We start from the raw sequence: 27,125 nt of genomic DNA, 5'->3' as shown, positions 1-27,125 counted from the left end.
ACGGGACAACCCTCTCGGGGCCCCCGGTCGCTCTGGGTGTCATCCGCTTCGGCTGCGGGGTCTGGGGTGGGGCGGGGTGGGGGTCTTGTCCTGTCCCGCCCTGTCCTGTGGGGGGGCGTTCTGGGGGGGAGGGGGGCCCATTATGGGTACGGGGCGGGGGGGCTGACGGGTCGGGGTCTCCGCTGAGGCAATCGGTGGTTGCCTCGGCCGGTTGGCTCCCTCGGTCCCGTCAAGGCCTGATCAGAGCTCTTCTAGGGCCGGCGTTTGGGGGTGGGAGCCTGGGCTTGCTACGGGGGGGGGGCGACGCTTTCTGGCTCCTCTCTCTCTGTGTGGGGTGGGTGGTGCCGGGCCTGGGGTGTCGGCGCCTCCGGGGGTGGAGCCCCTGGGCTGGGTGGGCCTGGCCCGTTTGCTGGGGGGGGGCTGGGGGACAGCTGTTTGACCACCGGGGGACAGTCTACCAGCTGTCCCCAACTTACCCCCTTCCTCATATAACCTCATATTAGGGTGAGGGGGTGGGGGGTCTAGCCTGCGATGCGCCTTGGGGGGGAGCTACTTGGCAGTGGCCCCCCTCCTATGGTTGCCGTATGGAGTGGGCCCCCCCTCTTTCGGTTTTATTTGCACCTTAGACATGTAGGGTCCTTGGTAGGGGGGGTGCTTGGACATCACTGCCAGCAAGCAGCAGATGTCCTCCTAGCACCCTACCCGCCAATTTTAACCGCACCTTAGACATTTAGGGCCCCTTGGTGGGGAGGGTGAGGGGACATCACTGTGAGTAATCAGGAGATGTCCCCTTAGTGCCCTACTTGCCAATTTTAACTGCAACCCCCTTAGTACACACACCCCTCCCCCTTCAATATATACATTCCAACATAAACACACACACATGCACACACACACCCTGTCAAACACACATACACGCACACACATTTTGCAAGGAAGGTGGGACCTGGGTCCATCTGTCCCCTACCCCTTCCCTGGTGGGGGGTGCAGGCCCCTTGGAGACGGCGGCCGTGTCCCCTGGGTGCCAGCTTCCTGGGCCCGGCGGTGCTCTCTCCGCACGGTGGGGGGGTTCACATTACACCTGAGCCGGGGGTGTTCGTGTCCCTGGGGGTTGGGTCCTGGTCCTTGCCCCTGAGCGCTGGGCCCCACCAAACTTCCAAAAGTGGCCGAGCCTGGTCGGGCCATATTTACAACACCCCTTGTGGGCCCCCTTTTTTCCCCGGGGTTCCCCCCTCCTGGGCGGGGGCGGCGGGCCCCTGCCTTGCTCCTCCCTGGACCAACCGTGGGCCGGGTGGGTGGCTGCCTGGAGTGCGAAACGGGTCTCCCTTGGGGGGTCCTGGCTCGTACCTGGGGTTGGGGCGGGGGGATGCCCGGAACTCCTGGGTGGTGGTGGGGTGCTCGTCTGGGGCTGTGGGCGTCCTTCTCCGGTGGGGCCCTGCGTTGGGCTCTCCCGGCGCGGCGAGGGGGCTGCTTTCCTGGTTGGGCTGGGGCAGCACTCTCTTTCCCTCCGCGCCTCCCTGCTCTCTGGCTCTGGGGGCCTCACGGCGGTCCTGCTGGCCCTGGCCTGGGTGGCGGTCTTGGTCGCCCGGGGGGCGGTTATTCCCTGCCTGTTCCGTTGGGGGGATTCCGGCTGCCGCTGCTGTTGCGGCAGGGGTCTGGGTGTGGGGGTGGCTGGGCGCTCCTCCTCCTTCTTTTCACATTCAACCATCCATTTTAGAAGAACATAAACACTCACCTGAACACAGGTGTTAGCTCACCTTTGCACTAATAGTTTGCATGATTGAATGTATGAAAGATTTCACACTTGTTGGTTTAAAGGCATAGGTATGCGTTTGTGAACACTATCTGTTTTGTGTACATGTTGACATGTGGAAATTTTTGCAGCTAGCAGGTGTGTTGATAACATTTGAGTGTGTGTGGACAGGCCCCGCCCTTTTTGTACTACATTTGAACCGTACTGTAATGATAAACAACCAGTAAACCTGTCTGCTCTATGGTGCTTCATGGTCTTACCCCCCCCTCTCACTATCATCACCCCCCCCCCCCCCCCCTCTAACATCCTTCTCTCTTCTTCCCTTCTTTCCTTTTCCGTCCGGTCCAACACCAAAGATTTCCAAACATGGTTGAAATTAATAAAGTTTGGCCTCAATTACAAAAGGGGTTTATTCAGTCATACCTTTGGTTTGTCTGAAGATTAATAACCCCTCTTGTTAAAGTAAAATATGTCCAACACAAGAGGCCCTCAGCTCTCATCTGCCTGCCTAGCTGTTGGACAGGACAAGTTTAAAAAAAAAAAAAAAAAGAGCTTTGATTACTTCCTCACTATCAAGTTCACATATGTATTAAGAGGTTAAAAGGTGTTTTTTTTTTTTCGTTATAACAGACTGTGCGCTTGGTTTGATTGAACATGGAACGCGGAGACATTTTCTCACCTTCATTGGTTTGGCTAGCTTTCACACATGAGCAGCCAACCTCACACTGCTTGTTTAGTGTTTGTTTTCTTTATAAACAAGCAGAGCAACAATCAGATAAAAAAAAAGACACACAAAAAGAACGGAAATCAGATGCTCCAGTTTGTCTTCTGACTGTTGTATTTTGATAAGTCCCTAATTTCTCACTGTATCTTGTTGACAGATAAGTCCTTTAAACCTTTTGGGGGGTTAGGGGATTTAGTTATGTTTCAATTTAGGTTAAGGGATGCTACAATATTATCTGGTCCTGGTACGGTTGCTAAACCTTTTGTACAGACTCTAAAATCCCAAAAAACTCACTGAAGACATCTCTTTAAAATTGTATATATTTTATTTTGTTACTCTCCAAGGCAACAGAAATATTTCAAATGTTTAAATGGATGCCAATGTGCAAGATAGGTAAAATGTGCTAGTTTCCACAATTCCGCATAAACAAAAACAAAAAAGGAAAATGGAACCCTGAAAGGACTTTCCAGAATAATGACATCAGTAATCCCATCTCATATGAATTTTGAAAAGGCTGGATGGACCATTAGCAATCTGTCAATATTGAGACAAAAGGAGCACTTAGATGGAGACATGGAGATTTGAGAAAACACAACTGAAAGCATGTCAGCGAAGCCTTGTCTCAAGTCTGGGCAAGACTTCTAGTGATTTTATCCAAAGCTGTGCTGTGGCTCATTACTGTTGGGATCTAGGTATTTTAAGCTGCCGCAACAGTATAATTGTTTTAGCTTTGGTGCAAAGTGAAGGGCTCAACCAAAAACTGCATGAAAGTGATAAGACAGTCTTAAACTAACTGCAAAAGACTTTTGTAGACAACAAAGTTGGAGCCAGTCTTTCAAAATAACACTTAAATCTTCTTTTCAGCGCAATCAAATCATTTAATACTTCGCATGCAATCTGTCTTACCGTGTTCATGTGTGACCAAACCCTGCAAGATGACAGGCCCAACCCCAGGATAAAAGCAGGAGAAGCAAGGCAGTAGATGTTAATTCAATGTGTGATTAGTCCTTCAGCTATAAAAAAAAAAAAACAGTCTCAAACTGCATTTGCTATGACAAAAAAAAACACATGTAATTTACTGGGCTGTTCATAAAGTTAAGGGGGGTGTTTTTCTTTTCTTTTTTATGTTTCTCCTAATGGATGGCGAGTTCTATCTGAGAGAGGTCAGATCTCTGCAATAAGTCTGAATAGAGACCAGATGGAGGGACACTATTTGTTGCTGAGTCCTGTATATTTATGATTTAAAGAAAAGAAACATTAAAGGTCATGAACTCCTGGACGATAAATGTTCATTCAGCATCATCCTCACTGATTAAAGATGTTAGTAGAATATAAAAACAACTCATCATATCGCATGCTTTTTTAAGGGTCTCCAGTTGACGCAAAAATGTGAATCCTTATCTATGCAGTTATTGAAGAACGTTTTTATTTTTTGTGTGTCAAATGTTTCTCATAACCCAAAAATACTTTCAGCAATGACGCATATCTGTGTTGAAATTTTTCTGTTATATTTCCAAAATAAAAGAGTTACTGCTAAAGACATGTCTATTGTTCCAGGAAAAGAATGGAGCTTTCTATTTAATTTGTCTTTTTGCATCTCTCCTGCTGCAGACACAGCTGCCAAAAAAAGAGGATTCAAAGGGAAGAGAGGCACAGAAAAATCAATCCATGTAACCTTCACAGATGTGTTGAAAGTCGTGAGTAAGTTGTGTATGTGGGAGCTGAAAAGTTGCAAAACCAAACCTCAGTAAGATAAGCTTTACTAGCAGTGCACATGAATGCTGTGCTGTTTGTTAGAACGCCCAGTAGCATTTTAGAGAGATTCCAGCTATCAGTTTGGGTTAAAAAAAATGTTGTTGACAAATCGTTCTTCTGTAGACTCTACAGGAAGTTCTTAGACCACATAAGAGAATCAGAATGACTGAGGAGTGTTTTGCACATCTAAGAAAAACTCAAGAAATGAAGGTATAGCTTAAATACAAATAACCTCTCATGTTGAATTGCAAAACTATTGTTTTTTAATCACAAATCCGGCAACTATACCTAACCAAATAAAAACCATAACAAGAAGATTTGCATTTTCAACATTCTTTTTATGGTTCAGCCCAAAACAGCCACAACAACACATGAGTGCTGTCGCCTTCAGACAGATTTTTGAGGAAGCACTCTTGTGTTGTTTTCCATTTGTTCTTGGAAGCTGGAACTTTAGAGCTACAACTTGCAAATGTTCACAGAAACTCTTCGTGAAATTATAATCAGCTCAAAAAGGCAGAGCGACACTGCCAAAATCAAAGTTGGAAAATACAGTAGAAAGAGTTACTTTTATAACTAGATAAAACAAGTGTTTTAACAAAAAATTAAATTAAAAGCTTATAGTAATATTATTTGGAGAGGAGAGTTTTAACAACGCAAACAAAATAGGTAATTTAAATCAAAGTGATCAAAATAATCACAGATGAAGGTGTTTATCCTTCAATAACAGCATCCAACCTGACATTTGTAAAAGCTGCTGGGACCAATCCTTCCCAATGAAACCATGTCTAAAAGCCCAAAGCATTGTTATGAATTTTTTGTTAATATAATTGTGAGTGGCATCAAAGGCTCATGCAGGCTTTCATGGTTTTTCTTTGTTCTAAATTGAATAAGTGAGTAGAAAGCAGCATTACTGCACAACTCTCAGAGCTTAGTTGACATAACTGAATGAGCAAAAAATATATAAACATCTTTGACAGCTTAAGGTGTTTTTATTGGTTCCTTTGCCAAGAAAAACGTGCTGACTGGATATTGTGACTGTTCAGGTAACTGTGTTATCCTGTGTATGAAACACTGAAATATGCATCAGTTATGCGTTCCACCTGCGAACTTTAGATGATCTTCGGTTTCATTTCATATTGATAGATGACTTTGCCACATGCTCTTTATTATTCAGTAAATTGCATTGTAGTTGCAATTCTCTGCACATCCTCAGTTTGCAAAACTCACTACAGCAGAGACATAAATATCTGCTTCTAAAATGATGACTTCGGAGCCAAAAAACAAGGAAAGAAAGCCAACATTTCTTTCACTGTAGTTGTGTTAATTGTAAATGTCAGACAAGCAGAGCTGGGTAATTATGTGTGCAGGCGGCATGAATGAACACAGCACAGAAGTTTAAAAAAAACTCATCTTTAAATGCATGTTTTAATTAGATTATCCCATCTTTCAGATGACGTGAATAAAAATAAATGACAGAAGTTTGTGCTTTTAATCACAGCACTAATTGCATTACATGAAGACACATTTACTGTACTGTATTTGCAGTGAGGCCTTAGTGTGACCCGTTTGCTTGTAAAATTGACTGTCTAAAACTGACAGTAGTGGCTACACAGATATAAACATGATCAGCCCAGCTTGACTTGAACATTTACAGGTCAATGACTAGGTTTTGTTTTTGTTGTTCAAAAACAGTTTTTGTGAGTAATTATTTGCTGTTCTATGCTTTGTATTTGCTAAAATAAAACACTAAAGCTTCAGCAAAGGTGTGATGACGCAATGAGCCAATGCTTTTTGCTCACTCTCCATTCATAGGCTTACCACACCAAATCCCAGTGTATGTCTCACTTAGACTGCTGCCAGTTCCTGTTGTTTTTGGTAGTATTTACAATTTGCACACACACTCACACACACACACACGTTTCCCTATTAGTCACTCTGTCATAAAAAGTGATGTCAACATGAACAATAAACATCCCAAACAAGGCTTTTTGTCTGACAAAAAAGAAACAGTGTTGGCAGGCAGTGCCTCGAACAATGCGCTAAGCAGACAGCACCCACCAACAAACACATGCAGCAAACAAAGCAGTACATGGAACACAGCACATCCCCACTCCTTTACGCCTGTCTGATTTTAGCAGGAGATAAAATTGTCAGGAATTAGCATATCCTGCAAATCATTTTCTGCTAACATAAAAATAAAGCAATGTAGAGGACACATGGGAGGGAGGTAACAGAGAGGGCCAATTAAGGAGAGATGACATAAGGTTATGAGGACAAGGTGAGTGATGATGAGGAGGAAGAGGAAGGGGAGGAGCAGCACAGATAATGCAGTGCAATAAAAATCGATATTTGTTTACTCCCCTGAATGAGGCTGGCAAGAAAGAAAGAAAGACAATGAAGAAAGACAAAGAAAAAAACAAACAGCTTCCTCAAACAATGTCCTATCTTGGGAAACTCTGGGCATTTCACACACCTATGTACAGAAAGTAAATATTCCATCCTCTGATGATCAGAGAAACAGCTCCGCCCAATGCCAGATGGTCAAAAGTGCCTGTGCCTGATCTCATCCATACTCAGAGATTTGTATCCTTGCGCAGCTGAGATTTTAGGTGTGTGTATGTCTAGACACCACGCAGGGAATGGCAGACAACAGACGAGTATCTGGATGCATATTTACCAGGCTGGTTCTTGGCACCTGGAAGCCTCAGAGGTCATTGCAACCTCTTGATTAGTCAGGCGCCGATCAGCTCCTGGATCACCTAAGCACATCCTTGTCCCAACAGCAGATTGCCCAGAGGAACAAAGGACATCAGTCACATTATACAGCCCAATCAGCAGCTGGGACTCTCACAAGAGCCTCAGCAAAGACAGCTAAAGGGGTTACATCACATAAATGAAGCAAAACACACTGTACCGCCAGTCTTGAGACAGCACCAGTGGCCGATAAACAGAGACCCATTCAGTCTTTTTAGAAACTGTTTCTTTATCTATAGCTGGTTATGTTGTAATGTTTATTAAACTGGATTTGTTGCAATAATCCCACTGATGGGTACAAATGTGTTTCTTTTAAATGTCAGTCCTGCCGAGGTCAGTATAATTGTGTTTCTGAAAATGCCACGGAAGGTGCGACCAACTTTAATTTATCTCAGACATTTTGTGGCATTTTGTTGAGACGTGCTGGGTAAGTTGAAAGTATCAATAGGAAATTGTAAAACTTTTGCTACAGGGTTCAAATCTGACCTCTGATCTCAACAAAATGAAAGAATTGAAGGGAGAAATCAAAGCGATCACATTTAAATTAGTCCTGCTGCAGTAATATCAAACAGTGCCTTTAGACTGTTGGAAGCTCTAATGCTACCGCAATCACCAAACAAACCATTTGTTCTCTCTCGGACCACAGTTCTAATTCTCTGGGCTGTCGTTGACCTGGAACAGGGCCTCAACACAATACTGAAAGACTTCTTTGAGAGTGTGACAACAACAAGCAGGACTAGGAGCCAGGCAGGGCCTCAGTTAGCAGAGGATCCCTAAGCTCCTCTTTCCCAGCTTACAGCGAAAAGTCCAGAGAGATGAAAGCCCCCCCGAGACTCTGTGAACTCAGCTCTAGACAGCGTTTCTGTAATATCATGTGATAATTCACAGCTACCTTCAAAACTATAGAACGGCTGTTTTTAGTTGTTCCGTGTCTTGTTTTTGTTTATAAAGTCACTAGCTGAATTAGAACTATGATAAAATAAGTCGAGTCGTTTACTGCCTTAGTCCCAACTGCCCTTATGGGTGAATACGGGGTGTCTGTGGGCAAAAAAAATGGCATGCAGGTGGTCCGCACGAAATATCAAGGTTTTAGTCTGCTCAGTGATCCCGTAGAGTAAAAATGTTCATGTACTTTTTTTCTACACGTGTGGTGCAGGTGATAAGTTGTAATGAACACTTAACACATAGAGGAAATAAGGGTGAAGCAGAAACTCTTTGTTTGATTGCTGCTTTTTCTTGTTGCTTGATTGAGCATTATTTCGGGGTAGGTTCAACAGCATTATAAATTGCTGGAGGCGGGGGTAGTTTTGGAAAATCCCTCCTTGCTCTCAGGTGTGGTGGGGATTGTCTGTGTATAAACTCTGCTGTAATTTTCCAGGACGTCAAAGCTCAGATTTATTTGTTGTTTGGCTGGAAGCTGTTACAAATACAAAATTATGTTTATGGTCTCATTGTTTTTTGTTTGCTTTTATAGCTGCTCAAAATTCTCCTGAATAAGACTGTCCCACATTATGCGCCGTAACGCTACATTATGCCCTTAAATGACAAAGAGTGGAGTTCTCAGTGACTCTGGCTCTGGCCTCTGTGGTATGGCTTCCTTTTCTTTCAGAGTCACAGTTCACAGAGCTCTGCCCACGCTTCCATCCTACTTGTCCATCTCAGTGCCTTGTGGAGGTTTTTGTATTTAGCTTGAAAGTGTCAAAAAGTCTCTTAGTTCTGTTCAGTGTTTTAGTCTCTTTTTTTTTATAACCATATTTTAAACATATCTAAGTGGAAAAGTTAGATTTTGATTTCTAGTAACTACAGTCAAAAACTGCTATAAGGCAGTAGAAAGCTAAAATTCACATAATGCAACAAAGTTGAATAAAGGATTCGCTTCAGCAGATAAACAGTTTAGTTTACGTAACTGTGTTTTGACCTGCTGGTGTGAAGACAAAGGACGAAGAGACCTACAGTACTTTAGCTGAGGAGTTGATCAGGATTAAATATTTTAACACAAGCTTTTGGACCTGCATGTGCCTTTAATGTTTCAGCTTGTTAGAACTTCTGTCTTAAAAGAAATGACATAAACTGACTCCAACAAAAAAGCTGTGTAACTTGATGTTACACAGAAGACGGAACGATGTGGCTCCCTTTCTTTCCTAACTGACCAATAAGCGATCATTGTGATAAGCCATGGATCAGTGATATTTGCATCTGCTCACATAACTAGTTCTTTAACTTTTTTTTGCCACACCTTTAAAGTTGTCAAAACATAAATAACCAGAATTCCCCATCAGCAGTTTAAGGTACAGAAGCTACTCAGATGACCAGCCAAATATCTTTTAGATCAACCTTTAAAGATGCTCTGAAAACAGAATTCTGTCATAACATGACCTGAATGACTGAGAAGCTCCACAGACAATAATATGTGTATATCATCAAAGTAATACAACAATTTGGAATGTGTTTTGTAATAGGTACATCAGATAAAATACTGTGTCTGAATGTAGTAAGCCAGTCTGAAGAAGGTGAGTTATGAAATGTTAATGAGTCAAGGGTGCAAAACAGTAGCTGAGAAGCCGAAAGCTCTAAATCCCACAGTGGACAAGCAGGCAGACGAAATGGAAAGAAGAATTAAACATGTACAGGAGGATTTGTGGAAATGACAGATACTAGACTGCTATGAGGGGGTCATATATATATATTTATTATAAGCCTGCACAATACATCGCAAATTTATCGTTATTGCAATATCATGCTGCGTAATACGCATATCGCGAAAGACGGCAAAAAATTGCAATAGATGGTTAACTTAGATGTGCTAAAACAATGGCAGTTTGAAGCATTTAAAAAATCAAATAAATACTTTCATGCATTTGACCAATCGGATGGAGCCCTTTTATGTTAGATGTTCGCCTCCTATGTAGACTAGGGTCAAGCTATGCTGACTCTTATTTAAATGAAACTGTTGCAGTGAAATGGAAATTGTGTTTTTGGTTGTTTAGCCATTTGTTTATGTATTGAAAGCTATATCGTCATCTCAATATTGATCACTAATATCACAAATCACAAGTTCTCCTCATATCGTGCAGACCAAATATATCATATATTTAGATGTGAGAGAAAGCGTCTTTCAATTAACAAATGAATATCTATAAGCATTTGAGCTTTGAAACCTATACGAAAAACTTTTGAAGAAAGCTAAAAAATAAGATTTTGCAATGAGGGGATGTAAACAGAGCATGAATCAAAGATAGGGCCTGAGCAGGGGGTTACATATTTAATTCAATAGTAAGAAGTCTTGGTGACTTTACTGATATACAACGTAAAGGACAGACTGATGCTAAGATACTTTATATTCATTTTAGAAGTACTTTTTTCCACAAAAATCTTAATTTAAAAAATAGTTTTGCAAATTGTGTAATACAGTTACATCATGATATTCGCCATAAAAAGGTAACTAAAACACAAGAAGCGTGCTTTGATTTGTAATGAGCAACATATTGAAGTTTTCTATATATGTGTTCAGCAACTTTAGTGTATTCACCATTACCTATGGGAGCCTAAAGATAACATGTTTGACGTGACTAAGATTTCATCAGATTCAAACACACCAGGCACAGTAGAGGAGTGAGGCTTAAAGTCTCACTCTGATCATTTTCCTGATCTATTTTGAAATCGTTCCCAGTAGTCTTAATTAGGACTGTGCCTTTTTTAAGCAAAATCAAAAAACCTTTGGTTTTGTAGAACATAGTTTCTGCAGAGTGGCAGTAGTCCATTAGAAATTCACCTTTGAGTTGTGGGCGAGACTGTTGGCTTGAAGCAAGCCCACCCCCACTTCCCCATCACCCATGCATCAAGTGGATGCCTCAGAATGGAGCGGAGATGCGAGTTTGTAGACCTTCCAATTGTAGCTTCTATATCACAACAAGCTTTTGGCATATTTTTGTCTGCTCTTCATTCATAGGATGGTTTGAAATGGTTGCACTTCATTAAATTATAGAAAGAGTCCCACGCCTTCAGATAAAATGTAAAATATATGTTTCTGCCCACTTATGTCAACATTTGTTGTGTGTTTCAGATCAAGACACGCATCACAGTATGTGTCATTATCATAGTTACTGTTATGAGACCTTGGCTTTGTTAACTAGAGCTCTCTTAAAGTTTGCTTTTGTTTTTGGAGCAACAAATGCATAAAACTCACTTTATCATTAACAAAGTTTTATTTTTTTAGTATGCTGTCATTGAAGAGCCTTGTAATGTTTGTCAGTGAGTGGACTAGAGTGATGAAAAACAAGGTTAAATGTCCAAACCAGCAGAATAAATTACTGGCTGTAAGATAGAGTTCGCCTTGCCTTCTTTGTCCTCGCAAAAATCCCCTCCCCTGGCTATAAAACGGAGGCACATTGTGAAATAAACATATTCGTTATCAGCTGGCACAACAACAGCTAACGGATGGTGACATGACTATAGAGTTCCTCATTTGAATCTTTGTGTGGCTCCGTTGAATATATGTCGTGTCACTGGATGGCCTCCTGGGCCAGAACTTTATTTACGGGCATGGTTCAGTGTGCGGTGGGAGCACACAGTTCACCGCTCGACTTTAATTACGTTATCAGTCAACCATGGGCGTAAATATCCAGCAGTATGTATTTGGTGCAGTGGAAAGCATGCACACATCCAAAATACACACATGGGCATAACTCTGTGAAACATATCCAGCACTTTCGTCACTGCTGGTTACGATCCATGTCTGCCCTCTGAATGATGTACATCTGCAATCAATATGTCTGAGAAAGCACTCTGTACTTCGTATTACCATCCAGAAGCTCACAACAGGTTTCAGATAAAGTAATAAGAGTCAAAAGTACAGCTAAGGTGCTGCGATGTGAAATAAATGCGCAGTTTTGTCTCTGAGTAAAGTAGCATCTTCTCCAAGACTGCCCGAAGCTGAGCTGTTCTGTCTCCGATTTATCACGTATATACAGAAACATCTCCAAACATTTCATCACGAACAGGACTGTCATATCCACATTGAAAGTATGAACTATGGAGCACAGCTGTGACAGGCACCCCCAAGCATCACAGCCAATATATGTGGGATAAACAGACACCCATGCCAGCGAGAGTTCAAGTTTGTTTTCAAAGGACATTGTTGTTGTGGTGGTTCTGGGCATCTGCTGCGTCACTCCTGAGATAACTTTCAATGTTTTCACCTTCACCACTGAGCAGGAAACAGCAGAGGGAGATGAGCAGGAGGCATCACACAGAGTGGGATGCTCTCAATGGAAGTCAAGAGTTCACTCAGCATTTTAATTCAATTCAAGCCATTTATGTTGCTGTATCCGTGGACAATGGAAAGAAACTCCTCCTTGCAGCCGGAGTTGATCAACGTTTAAACTTAATTTGTTGCAGATTCCTATTAAACATTGTTTGACTTCTGAAATGTGCTACAAACCTCTTTAGATAATCAAGAAGGAGTTAGTCTCCATCACATGGATGCAGAGTGCTTGTGTTAGCAGTGCATGTCTACAAGTTACAGCCTATTTTGGGGGGTTCTGCTGCACAAAAACAGAATAACTACACCTTGCGTGACACCATCCCAACCATCCTGCTTAATTGTGGTTGTCACCATGAGTCCATTTAGAAACAGATAAGAACCTGCTGGAAGCTGGTACACGCAGACATTAGACCCTGTTCACACAGAGAACGTCAGGAAGATAAATGTGTTTACTAATAATTATTAAACAGCTTTTACTCAGGTTGTTTGGTTCATGCTGGCGGTTCATTTGCTATTATCACAGAAAAGGTTTAGGTGGGACAAAATGTATTTGATTAAAAAAATGACTACATTAACTAAGTCAAAAAAAGGAGGAAAAACATAATTTTTGTACCAATAAACATCTGACAACACGTAATGTGCAGAAAAGAAGGAAAGGTTGTGTTTGCATGCATGCAGCTTGATAATGAGTCTATATCAGCCTATCACAACCACCAGCAAAGAGATGCCATTAAACATTGTGATTATATAAAGAGCCTTACATAAACCCTAGAGTGAGCTAAAAATATAAAGACCCGGCAGTGGTATCCTCATATATAGGGCTGCCAGTGAATTATTCAATACAAGTGAGGTCTGACAACAAAAAAAAACAAAAAAAAAACTGAAAAGAAAAAAAAATAAGCAAATTTACGCAACAACGCAAGTACACTGCCTGCCTGACTGCCTGCTGTGATTTCAGGTCACCACTGTTAAGTGGTTCAAATAAAGTTTGCAGCTGCAGCTTTTAGTCGGCTGTAAAAAGGCAGAGAAATATGAAACGGAGCAAAGTCTGACAGTAAATACAGAGTACAGGCACATCTTTGTTTTACTGTCATTTCCTTCTGGTTGAGGTTGCTAACTGTAAGCTTAAGTATCACTGAATAGTTTGATTTTGAAGGCATTCTTCCAGTGTACAAAGAATAGTGTTTTAATTTTGTACTTACTTTTATACAGAAGTGGAGCTAAAGGGGGTTACTGCCCCCCAACAAAAAGCCCCCCCCCTTGCCCTCCAATTTATGAGTCAATATTAGTCTCATTATTCTCATAGATTAAGAAATAATCAATACAAGCTTTTTTGAGCTTTGCAAAAAAAAATATCAAGCAATTTTTTTATTGAGCCCCTCAAATTATTTGCTTCAACAATACAACGGTTTAAAAAATATATTTTTGATCCTTGCATTTGTAATGACCTTGCACTCTGCACCATTTGCTACCTTCCAAAGTCTTCTGCCCCCCTCTTGCCTCTCCATATAAAATGTTCTAGCTCCACCAGTGCTTTTATTTTAAGTGCTTATTCCCTGCTGGAATCAAACCATTTTTTGCCTGGTTACAAACAAAAGTCACATTTAAACTCACCTAAACCTAAACTTGAAATAAAAATTGTGTTATTTTTTTATAAAACTCCTTGGTCTGACCATATTCTAATAACATTACCCTATATCCTTGCTCAAACATGTACTTCACCATGCAAAATAACACAAAATGATATGTACTGACTAGGGGTTCATGAAATTCCCTTGAAATTTTAGAGTTAATTAAATTGTCAGGATCAATCCAATGCTTTTTCCCTATATGACTCCTTCAGTGAGAGTTCTTTTTGTAGTTTATTACTTTGTAAAAGAAGATTTCACCTTCAAAATGCAGGCATACAGCTTTCCAGGGTGTGGAGATCCAGGTCTAGAAGTGGAGGTAGAACCTCTTGCTCCTGAAACCAATCTAAATATGGATTCTATCATTGTTTTTAAACCTAAAATAAAAATAAAATCTTTCGTTTACTCTTTTTATGTTTTCATATTCTTTTTAAAGTCATCCTTTATATATAGGCTGTTATATACAGGCTGACGTTTTTTTTACTTAACTGAGATGAAGTGTTAATCTTATTCACACATTTGTATTTATATTTTGTCTAAAATGTATCTGCTTTGTCAAATTTGTTATATTTCACTTATATTTGAACAAAGTTGAATGGCGTTCAAGTGTTTTTTTCTCCAATAAATGAACAACAACGGGGCATATGTGTTCTCAAAGTAAATACATGACCTTGTTTTACCAAGAAACAATTCATCTCACTTGGCATTTTCTCAGCGTGAGTTTTCTTTTGTGCAAACATGAGGCCACCATGCCACACTGTACGGTGTTGTTGCCCATGAGCACAAAGAACTCCATTGAAAATGAGCAATTACATTTTTGAGTGGCTATAAGAAGACTTGGAGAGATTGATAATTGTGTTATTCATATAACACATTCACTGATTCAACTGGGCTTCTTTCATACCGAATACCAGCTCTATTGTTAGTTAATGCAAATATTTATTTATCAAGCGACAGGCAGCAGATCTGCACAAATGGACAGAAAGAAACAGTTAAGGCGACTTGCTGAATGTCAAGCTGTGCATTATTCATAAGAATGGAGACAAACGGTAGTTAGTGATGCTGAATGTTTTATAGTTGTGAAACCATTCTTGCATGCTTTTGTGGTTTCATCAAAGACATACAGTACCAATAATCTTTGAGTCCCTGATGATAATTTAAATAGCAAAACTTAGGTGGTGCGGTCATATTGACCACCTCTGACCAACTCAATGATCCTCTGAATATGAACAATGGGGCGAGACAGACTGTAGAAAGGCTTAGCCATGAACTCAACCACTTAAGAACTAGCGAAATACATTTATATTAGGGAAAAAATCCAATCTTTTGCATTTTTTTCTTAGATAATTAGCCTTCTGTGACCCCATATGGCTTAAGCGAGTATGGAATCAGTCTTCTATGTTCATCTGGTGTGGAGTCTTCAATTGCAGATGTCAGAGAAGTTTAGCCCCTTTAAAATTCAGTCTAGGAACTCTGGACAAATATAAGGTAGAAATCTGCCGCCACGCCATTTAAACAAAATCTATTGTTTCTGTGCTTTCTAAAAGCAAGCTGACCCTGGATGTGTCAGTTACTCATAAGTTGAGTGTCAGACCCACTGGGTAATCTTTAAGCACTGTTGTTTAGACCCTGGTGGGTCTGTGTCACAGTACACACTATGCTGATTTCCAATTTTCCGTTTGTTTTTTTTTCAGTAAAGAACGGGTGTGGGAGCATTTCAGTGCACATTGAAGTTTTAAGAATACATTTCTTGACTGCAGCTATAAAGAGGTTCTTTTGATCTGGTTTGTGGCACCACAAATAAGACATTCAAAGAGGCAGCCTGAAAATAACCCTTTTTTTTATTTTTTCCCTTGAAGTCAGTGAGTAAAGGTAATACTTGGAGCTCTTTTGGAAATTCAGGCATAACCAAACCCACTCAACAAAGTGACATAAATTTATAAATGCACTTTTTTTAGTGCATCCACAAATTTGCTAAGGGGGAAAACTCAGCATAGAGATTTCAGCCTAAATACAGACTTGGGGGGTGGGGGGATTTCAGGAACATTTTAGTGACTATAATGGTTAGCAGAACAAGTAATCGTGTGAAAATTTCCATCTGGATCCCATAACAGGGACACATAAAGTGAACTGCTCTAGCTGCTGTGACTGGACTTACAACACACAAGCGCAGAATGCCTCCTTCCCAGGAGGAAAAGGAAGTGGTGTGGAGCTAAAACATGCATAACTACATCCATAACAGTCCCTAAAATTACTTTTTTGCATCCTATAACCACAGTTAAAAATGTCAACTAAACCACATATGGAAATTCCGATGCAGGGCATGGGCCCATTGAGTTATAATAATGCCACATGTGTAGGTTTTGACTATAGAAGACATTTGTGGACAAGCCTACTTCCTGGTTATGTTAATAATTACTGGGTTGTGATTATTATCGTGATTATCAACGTGTTGATTGTGATGCTAGATGTCTAATAAAGTCAAATTTTAACCAGATGATATAAAAAATAAAAGTAAATAAATAATAGTTTTTGTGTATAAAAGCTCACTGAAAAGCAGTTGACTTTAAGTCGGAAAACCCTTTTTTATCACACTTATTTTTCCACTTTTGTTTCCTTTTATGACTGGAGCCAATGGGGTCAAGGAATCAAGCCTCCAGAGAAGAACCCCCACTCTTACTCCAACTCCTCGAGTTTCTTCTCAATACAAATCCATCATGTTGCCTGAAACTCCCTCAACCCTTAGTTCGACCCTCTAATCCCATCTCCTCAGCCACCCACATCTCTCAGATTCTGCCATCCATTAATTAATTCACACCACGAGTGTGTGGTCTTTGTAAATGAAACGCAAAACAGTCTGGATATTTGCATATAAACACGTGGATTACATATAGCTAGTCGCTGTGTTTAGACCTCTCATTTCATTCCTCCGTAATCTTTCACAGAGGCGTCTGTGCCAACGAAAAAGCCAGGGGCTACAGTCACAGAGAGGGTATAAGTGAACATTTATCAGGCAGAAATTAGAGAACAGAGACCCAGACAGGTGGAAAACATCAGCCGTGTTTGCTCTTTACCCAGCCACTTGACTTCAAACACTGCGCTCTGCTCTTACTTTTTTTATGGAAAGCCCTACAGAAAGATAAGAAAGAGAGATAAAGGGGAAAGACTGAATGAGGCTTGAAGGAGCACAGAGTCTTTGCTGCGTGTAAGAAACAGTCTTGAGGAGAACACAAGTTTAAAACTCTACATCCTTGCAAGAAAAAAATCATGCATTGTGAAAGGTTTCCTTCCTTATGACTTGCTGCTTGCTATAATTAGACCCGTGCTCTCTTTGGAAGCCCCCAACTTCTTTAGGAGCCGTGTTCCTTAAGCCACCACAGATGCAGGTCAGATTTCTAGTTTCCCCTTCAAAGGAAGAGGGCTCTTTGGTTTGGTTTATATGCCCTCTCAAAAGCAAACCAAAGACTGGAGAAAGCCAAACTACTTGGAGAAAGTGTGCAGTCACAACAGGGGTCTGATACCTTTGATGCTAAAAAGCCATTTGGGCCAGGTCCCACTTTATTGTTTAAAAAAGTGTTTTATTTACGTTTTTGTAGCCATTAAGCCATTTATTTTGAAAATTTAGCATTTAACAAAAATTAAAACATAACAGTGTTATATTTTATATAACATGTATACATCACAAATACAACTTCTTTTACTTCTAAAAGCACCACAAGTGCCTTTCAAAATACTATGTGTCACATAAAATCCTCCTTCTGCACATTTGCTTAAATGAAAAATGCACGAAAGCCATTTGCACCGTAATTTTTACACTTTTTTTTTTTTACCATATAATATAAATATGACACTGGTGTGGATTAAACATTTACTTACCATCATTTTACTCAGTTATCTGACATGTTCAAAATCTAAAATAAAATAAAAAGTTAATCAAAACAAACCTATTAAATTTGTTTGCATTTCTCCTCAAAATTAAAAAGCCACAATGGAGGGTTGCAGACCCCTGGTATAAATCCCGGTGGTCCTTTGAGTATGTTTTATGCTAAAATACGGTCACCTCCTGGCAACAACAAGTTTAATGACAAGACATCCAGCCACAATAAATCCAAAGATTTGGTGAAGTGACGGAAATCTCATGAACTGAAGACCAGTCCTGACCGTAGGAAATACTGTAACATGAAGTGTAAAAACACTCAGCTAAGAGCCACATGGTCTATGTCAGACAGAGTCCATCCAGCAGCCCCATCTGACCCCTCATAACTCGTGCATTCACACACAATTACAGTCTTTAAACAGGCCATAACAGCCCTGCAACTGGAATTCCAATTGTGTGAGCACAACCAGCAAAAATTCCCATGCATCTAGTGTAAATGTGAGTGTGTGAATCTGTGCATGCATGTGTGTGCCCATGTGCATGTTCTTGTGTGCGAGAGGTGGAGTTGAGGCTTTTCAATAGAGCAAAAGCAAACAGTCCGTAAAGAGGCCCTGCCACTCTCCCATTTCAATGTAAATGAGTCTGACTCTGTTAGGAGGTTAAAGAACTCTCTAGGGGCCTGGCGACTACCACCGTTGGGGTCACACATGCACACAAACGCGCAGGCATAAAACACACAACACGCACACATCCACAGGAATACTGAAGCAAGAAGCCCAGATAAAGAGCTCAGAGAGCCTGTCAGAGTGTCGGCTCCCATTAGGCCAAAGGCTGTTGTGTGTGTGGGTGTGGGTGTGTGTGTGTGTGTGTGTGTGTGTGTGTGTGTGTGTGTGTGTGTGTGCAGGCAGGCGTAGTGCTTTTTACATTTCATTCAGCACACAAACACTTTTTTTCTCACACACACATCCACCCTGAGTTGCCCCGCCTCGCTTGACACGCTGTTTCAGGCAAAGAACACAAAAGACAACGGAACCCATCTGAAAAGACAAACATCTCCTACATTTCCTACACCACACACAGCAGGCAAAAGAAAGAGAAAACCAAACAAGGCCTAAATGATTTTAGACGAGCATAGGCTCTGCTGGAAAACGTGGCATGTTTCAAGGATTCCCTGAACGATTAACCTCAATGGTGTGGAAGAAAAGCCATTTCTATGGCAGTAATGCATTTTAAGTCACTTATAGCAGAAGAATGCTCTATTTGTTTCTCTTAGGCATGTAAAATGTGATGCCATGCATCACTGTACTGTAACTAAGTGGGGAGAAGAGAGTGCACCGCATCAAAGGGAAGAAGGTGGAGGCAGGGAAAGGACAACACATCCAGAAGGTGACTAGCTCTGCCCTGATTCTCCGTGGCCACCAAGTTGTGTGGCTATTTGGACACAAACAGAGGACTTATTTGCTCCCACAAAGTCTTTTTCAAGACACAAACGACATTACAACACAAGTTGTAGGAGAGGTAGAACACAGTATGAGGAGGAGGACAATAAAAGAGCACCCAGGGAGGGAGGAGAAAACCCTCCTAATCCCAGATTTATTTTAAAGTCCCATAAGTGATGACATACACACCCAGATTTCTGCAGTCACACATGTCCTGACTCAGCTGACTAGAGCAGGTGTGTCACCGGCGCAGCCTGAAGCGCAGGCATGCTACAGCAAAATACTCGGAGCACAACTAAATGGAGAGAATCGCTGATGCCTGCCGATTTTCTGTTTAGTTGCTGGTTTTTTAGATCTTGCCCCCTCCTCGGTGTCTTTCATTTCTAGAGTGAGAGCTGACAGCTGTTGCTAAAAAAAGTCATCTGAAAACAGCGTCTGCCTGATCGAGGGGAACTCCAACCACCGCACAACACTCACCCCACACTCACACTCGGCCCGTTCTGACACACAGCTCAGTCTGCCTCCGCTGCCTAATCACCCCTTCTGTTCAAAAGACTGAAAACCGCAGCCCAGACCCCTTCAGGCGGGAGACCGATTCGCAAGCACATCGTCAGGACGTTTTTCATTTACATGCTAAGGGCTGACTTTTCACCCTCATACTGTATATCTTTGTTTAAATCAGTGGATTTTGTCCTGCCCGTACATGTACACTCAGGCAGAAAAACAAACGAACAAACACAAAAACATTCAGACTGCTCATTATGGAATTACTGCTAACGATGGGTTAACAAAAGCTAAGCAACACGCACAGGATGAATTCATTTATCAGGACCCTTCAGGTCTTTTAAGGGCACACCTTAGTTCTTAGAAAAGCAATAAAGGGAAATATTAGCCAAGGGATTTTTAATACAAACACATAATTCAAATGGAAATTTTAATATGTTTCAGAAAACTGTAACTCAGATCAAAGAGCCACTGGTGAAAAGGCTAACAGAAAAGTCTTGTGGATTTAGGATAATGATTCTTTTTGTGTGTTGGATTGAAGGGCCTGCTTTGAGAACATCTCCCTGTTTAGAGTTTCTGACAAATATTTGTGCTGGAACATATCTAGATTTAACTGCAATGCAAACACAGAGGATAAAGAATAAAATTCAATGTGTTTGTTACTATTTTACCTGCCTCGTAACAAAAAATCACCCAACGGGATCAAAAACAACAGACCACATCAACTCCTTGAAGACAGCAGTTGCCATCAAGAGAAGAAAAGAGGTTCATGCACTAAAGGCCATGTCACACAGCCACTATGTACATTTTGCGCATTTATCAAGTTTGAAATTTCAGTCTTTCATGATACATAACGTATTTTCCGGACTATAAGTCGCCCTTTCTTTCATAGTTTGGCAAGGGGTGCGACTTATACTCCGCAGCGACTTATATTAGAAATAAATTGAAATAAATCCATTGTTAACCCTCCTGTTATGGTCATTTGTGAGGAACAGATATGATGTTCCTGGGTCAATTTGATGTATGAGGTATGTTAAGTGTTAAGAGTATGTTAAGTGACTCAGAGAATCAGCAAACCTTTTTTTACAGTAAGATCTTGAAGGCTAACAACATAATATTCTATTTTCCAATGATTTCATAGATTCAGAAATGCAATAAAAATGACAACTGTTTCTACAAATACAGGATGAAAACAGAGTATTGCAGTGCTTCATGAAAGGAATAGATAAATAAGTATGAGAAAGAATTACTGTGAAATTATGAGATAAACAGTCTGCTATGCTTGTGTCATATCAGGTTGTGCAAGTTATTAGTTCTTGGTCTCAGATTTTGTCGAATAAATGTCCCGTCAAAATGCGACTTATAGTCCAGTGCGACTTATCTGTGTTTTTTTCTACTTTATAATGCATTTTTGGGCTGGCGCGACTTATACTCCGGAGCAACTTAAAGTCCGAAAAATATGGTAAGTGTTTCTTAAGTTCGTCATTCGTCGATTTGCGTAGATGTTCGTTGAAGGTTTCAGCTGGCAGATCTTCACGTGAATTCGGTTTTGAGCTATTCAAAAGTTTTGGTTGGTGATCTCCTTTTTTATTCTTTATTTTAAAAAAAAAAGAAAAACACCCACCGGGATCTTTGTTCATACCTTTTTGTGATTTTCATTTTAATATTTTTAAAAATTACAAAAGCAAAGAACTCCGAACAGACTTCATAGCAAAAATAAGAAAAAAATTATAGCAAAATGGTCAAAGTTGACCACACCCACAATGCAAGCATCCGGCAGTTCACCCACAGATTTTGCTTCTTTGAGCCCAATATTGTCGTCAGGATTGACTAACAAACAAAATAAATAAACAGTTCATACTAGTCAATATACTTCCAAAGATCCCAGTGGGTGTTTTTTTAATACCTGAAAAATTAAAAAATTAGAAAGAACATAACATCTTTTTTGTTTTTTTTATTGAATGCAATATGCTCCCATAGTAGCGCCATCATTACCTGTTTTTAAAAAATTCTTTGACCGACTGGTTTCTACAGTGTTCGGCAACCGTTTATGAGGCTTACCAGCCCCCCTTCTCTGATGCTGCTGATGTCGAAGGACTTGAAGCAAAGTCTGCATTTTCCACGTTTCTGGTCAGGGTCTTTCAGTAGCCACAGCTGATACCTCTCCTTGAAAAACCACTTGTAAAAGCTACATTTCCCGGCATTTTAGCGTTCACAATCCATGTCCGATGGCAGGTTGAAAGCGCCATGCGCCCTGAACTGATGAAAACTTGCTTTACAGCAACATAAACTCCCATCACCGATAGCGCGTGTTTGCACTTCCGCTGCAATTTAAATTCAAATCTGCATGTATTGGTGATGTTTCAAAAATTGAGATAAAAAATTGTCTATTACACAAATTGTCCAATATGTATGTGAACTCTGGAAGTTTTGGCCCAGCTGTTGTCCAAACTGCACCAAGTATCATTTGTGAAAGTGTCACCACCTTACATTTTTGGCAGATTCTCAAAACTCTTAACTAGCTGCAAGCTAAGCCTGAAGGCCAGTACAATCAAATAAAAGATGACAGTAACCAACATAAAATCATCAATGATTTATATGATTTTGCATTGGGCCCCTTTACAATCAAGTATTGACATTTTCACATTTTTTTATGCTTACCTTCAGAGCAATAGGATTTATTCATTTTTCATAAAACAATCTTTGGTGAATCCCCACAGAGACAGAGATATGAACTTATATTATATGCCCTGTTAAACCCGTAACTATTCTCTGTCCTCAGCCAATATCTTCATCCAGGTGATCCATCTGCTGTGCTGCTTTGCAAAACCAAATGGCCTCAGTCGCACAATACCTGTTGTTGTAGCTATTAGGCTCCAAACACAAGGACAGGCTATAACAAAAAAGCCTTCCATTCAGCTACGATCATAACAAGGACAATGCTGTTGTTGAGAGAAAGAGGTTGGTCAGCAACATTTATCTCTTCGAGAAATGAGAAAGCCCCGGGCTCTGGCCAGTTCAGTCGATTCCTCTGACGAACAGATAATTGTTTTGAGAGGTCCGGTTGAGAGTTGCTGTCCCATTTCTTTTTCCACTGCATGATACAGTATAACAGATACCTTGATCCGCTGAAAATTGCAGAGCTTAGGAATTTGCAGACAGTTACACTCAATGTAAACTCTTCACCATATAGCCTACAGCAGCAAAGCAAAAAATGCAAACACACAGACTGGAAACTTGAAAGGAAGCTGCTACAAGGAGAAGGTGGCTGACTGTAAAGCATGTTTGCTGAAGACAAGGCTCATTGGTGTGACTGATTTCCTGCTGCTCGTAGTCATAAATGCAGCTTTAACCTTTAATGACTCTACTTGGTCCATGGCACAGCCAACAGCCCGATGGGGGGGCAAAATTTATGCTCCTTCGGCAGAGGTGCAACGCTCCACCCAAATTCCCTTAAAAGAAACGCTAAAACACTTTAAGCACACAATTCAAATACAATATTGATATTAGTTGTGGGTGTTTGTGGTTGGGAGGTGTATTGTAATGAGAACAAAGAACATTAGCTAAGTAAAGAATGACAGAGGTATGAAGGGAGCAGGAGGATGTTATTTAAACTGAGGTATAACTGAGGTGGAGAAGGGTGGTGGTGGTGGGGGTGTCTCTATTTTGCATTCAGGAGACCACTTGTCTTTAGCCCCAAGTAGAACAGAAACACAGAACTGAGCTACATCAGCACTCCGACTACCAGGAAAAGTGCAGAGGAAGGGTTTTCCCTCTAATGGCAGCCATTAATTATCATACACCCGTATACTTTCCAGTCATCACTATCCAGATTTTCAGTGCTTTCCAAGGGGCTGGGTTTTGTCAAAAGAAAGAAAAAGCTTCTAGTCTGTCAAGAGCCCATCATCCCTGTCTGACCGTCCAGGATGTATAAAATCTCCTGAACACACTGTGGAGCTGTCCTTCGACATTGAATGATGCTATCCAGAGATGAATGGCCATTCAGGTCAAAAGTCAAGTCCAGCTCTGTTGTTTTGACTCCAAACCTCTGCTTCCCTTCCTTTAAACCCAACCAGCTGAAAGAATACATTTACGCGCACCTTCGAGTGTGAGGCTGATTGAAAAGAAAAGAATAGCTCCAGTCAAAGTAGATTGTGTGAGTGCTGCTTTTTAGGCAAATGACTTAATGGAAAAATGAGCTAGGTTTCCTTTAACTAAGTGCAATCTAACTGTGGGAGATGTGAGACCTTATTTTATTCAGTAGCAGTTGGCTTCCAGAAGGAGCAAAGAAATCTATGGAGGTATTCATTTGGCACAAGAGGAAGGAGAAATCAATTCCATAAAAACAGAGTACTTAATAGAGTGCTATTAAACTGACTCTTAGAGCTCCACAGAAATGGCCACTCTTCTGTGGGGAGGGCACCAAGAAGACACACTCTTTTTACCAGGATACAATTGAAGCTGAATAAAGTCATGCTCCATTTTCAGCCAGCCCTGACAACTGCTTTTTTAGATGACACCTGATACCATCGCGCCTCCAATGCTCTCCTACCGTCATCAGGCAGGAGTCACACTGCAGGAAGGGCATGTGTGGGAGGGGGGTTAAGAAATTGTTGAGTGCTGCTCTGGAGGAGTAGGTCAGACATTGGGACTGCAGTGTCTTCGGAAGTGCCACAACACACGGGACTGCTTCGGAGCTGAACTTTATATTTAGTTTGTTTCATATTTCACCTGTTGGCTGACAGTGAGGGAAAGTCTCAAACAGATGTGGCATTGAGTCGGCTATAGCGGCAGGATTGTTTAAGTGACTTCCATAATTTGATAGTTTACACCTCTAAAGCTACGTTCACACCACCCTCGCCAATGTGCGTTGAAGCGATCACTTCCAATGAAAGGTCTACGTAAACATGTGTACATGTGTGTTTCAGGCTTCCGCATTCAACACTCATGCGTTCACATGTAGCTATGCATATTTCTACAACAGCTTTTGGGCTCTACATACAAAACTTACATCCGTTGAACGCATGCTGAAAAGTCACCATTTGAACTTTGATGTATGGATGGCGTACCTTTTAGATCACGGACGTCCCAACCAATTCAAAATTGATCATGGAGGAGAAATTAATAAATATGATTTGTGTCTGGCCAGAATTCTATGAAACCAACTCTTTCATATATGGGAATAGAGCTGTGAAAGAAAAAGCCTGGAGTCTAGTGGGAACTCCTTGGGCTTAGCACGTTCTTAAACGGGCGTCAAATGCCCTGTAAAACCTTAGTCTTACAGTCCACTGGCTCCATAGACTTCAAGCTTTTTTCTATTTTCTATAAAGCAAATTATTTTTAATCTTGACAATAGTTCTTAAATCATACGTTTTCTTCATTTGAGGAGCCTAATACAGATCATTTGACTCACTAATTATAATTTTTCAACATTTTAAAAAAACTTAATTTCCCTTTTTCAACAATGTATTAATGTATTCAACCAACCCAGGTTAGAATGACAGCATATAGCGAACATGAGCTGTAGATATTTTTTTTTGCAATGTCCTATTCTGCAGAACTATAATAATCACTTGTTTTGTGAACAAACAAAAGATACAGTTCGTTGCTCATCTCTCAAAGTAACATCTAAAAACCTAAACATTTGTATTTAATTAAAAGTAGTATTGCATTTATTCCTTTTGTACTAGCTTCTAAGTTACTTTGTTGTTGCTGTCTCTTTTTGGCTTATTATCTTAAGATACCAATGTTCTCCAGAAAAAAAAGAACACTGTTGTTTTTGTCCAGTTTGATACCTTGTTGACTTTTTTAAGAATATAACTTTTTAGTTAAAACTTATATGACCTTATTGGGACTATACAATCACAATAATGTACATACTTTCTTTTTGTTTTTTTACATCAATAGATGAATTGGATTTTTCCTGCTTAAAATGCCCAAACACAAAATCACATACCTTTTTAGCCGACATTAAGTTTAAACACCTCATGTGTTCCACATGAGGTTAAGTTCCACACAGCGTGGCAGCTTACTTACAGCATGTCACCAGAAAAACTGAAAATAAATTGATATGTTAACCAAGCGATGGCCAGATCTTCATTAGAAACATGCGAACAGTTGTTATTAATCGACCACACTGACCATTTAATCCATGTTGCTGACTCTGAATTGAGCAGGAATCAAGCTTGGCACTTGCATAAGGTAACAGCACATTTCCAAGTAAATCAATCATGCCTGGTTTCGCATGTTATCAAACCCATCTGTTTAATTCTCTGAGGGCAAATGACAGAAAAGCATGGGAGCAGGGAGCTAAAGCATGTTGGAGCTGGTCAAACTCCCAAGTGTGACAGAGGAAAGTATTAACCCTAAAATAGCTGGTTAGAGAACTGGGTGCGTTTTGCAATGTAGGTCTGAGTGGGGAAGATTTCCCTGTTGGTGTGTGTTAATTAGGTTAGAGTTAGTGGGGCCTGCTTCAGCTTGTCTATAGCTGACCTGAAGAGATTACCTCTTCCAGCTGCTCCCTTTCCTTGTGTGTTTTCCAATGCCAGCTTTGTTAAAGGAACAGCTGATACCATCTCAAATTTGTCACCAAAGAGTTTGCCTCAATTGATTGGACTTCAAGTTGCCATAAGTTTAAGACTATGGCATAAGTTGTTTTTTTACTAACTACAAAGCAAAAGCTTGTCATTTTTTTCCCGGTTCATAAAAAAGTCAGAATCTGTCTGTACACGTAGGATCAGCAAGGATGATCCATGGAAATTTTCAGACGGTAAACTACCCAATAAAATGGGACGACCCTAAAAATTGTGTGAAAAGGATGTGGGTGTGCACACAAACATTGGCTATGAAGTGTGAGCATTCACTTAAAGAGTTGATGTAAACATGATAAGACCCATGGACGGTCCAGTGAATTCCAGCATACCGGTCCTGCAGTGTGAAACCCACCATTTACTATTGGCATGCAGGCGGGGCTGCTCTCATCATCTGCCTTCACAAACAACCCATTTAAAGACACATATAAACACAAACCACCTTCTGCTGCACCCATATGGACACCTGGTGTGGATCTAAAAGCCCACGGCATTCCTTAAATCTGGGAACCTAATTCCCCAGATTATCCTTTCCAATCCACCTAAGGGTTAATCAGCATGTAGGATCACATCCCACCACTGAGTGCACTTTCTGTGAACAACCAAAAAAGGAGAGATACCTGCAGGGATTTGAATAGTTTCATGGAAAACATTTTCAGGGCATTTCTATCAGCATAACACAAATAGCTAGCTCTATGGTTCCTACTAAAGTTTTTTAGAAGCTATTAGACCGAAGATGACTTGTGTTTGCGTCCTCCAGAAGGTAGAAAATTTGTCATTTGGAGCTTTTGAGAGTTTTGTTGAAATGACAAGTTTGCTCCAACCAGGCAGTAGAGAA

At 40.8% G+C, this 27,125-nt stretch overlaps 1 long non-coding RNA gene across 1 annotated transcript in view; it reads right to left on the bottom strand.

The window, feature by feature from the left end:
• Positions 1-7,110, bottom strand: part of LOC144990939 (uncharacterized) — a 130,667-nt gene extending 123,557 nt beyond the window's left edge. Inside the window, exon 1 of the long non-coding RNA XR_013654815.1 lies at positions 6,910-7,110. This is a non-coding gene — a long non-coding RNA (uncharacterized LOC144990939). The remainder of the gene's footprint in view (positions 1-6,909) is intronic.
• Positions 7,111-27,125: the final 20,015 nt, after the last annotated feature.

This window comes from Oryzias latipes, chromosome 3 (genome assembly GCF_053564925.1).
Source record: "Oryzias latipes strain Hd-rR chromosome 3, Olatipes_Hd-rR_3.1".
Lineage (NCBI taxonomy): Eukaryota > Metazoa > Chordata > Actinopteri > Beloniformes > Adrianichthyidae > Oryzias > Oryzias latipes.
The sequence above is the reverse complement of the archived record's forward strand: the minus strand, read 5'-3'. Positions and strand labels throughout refer to the sequence as shown.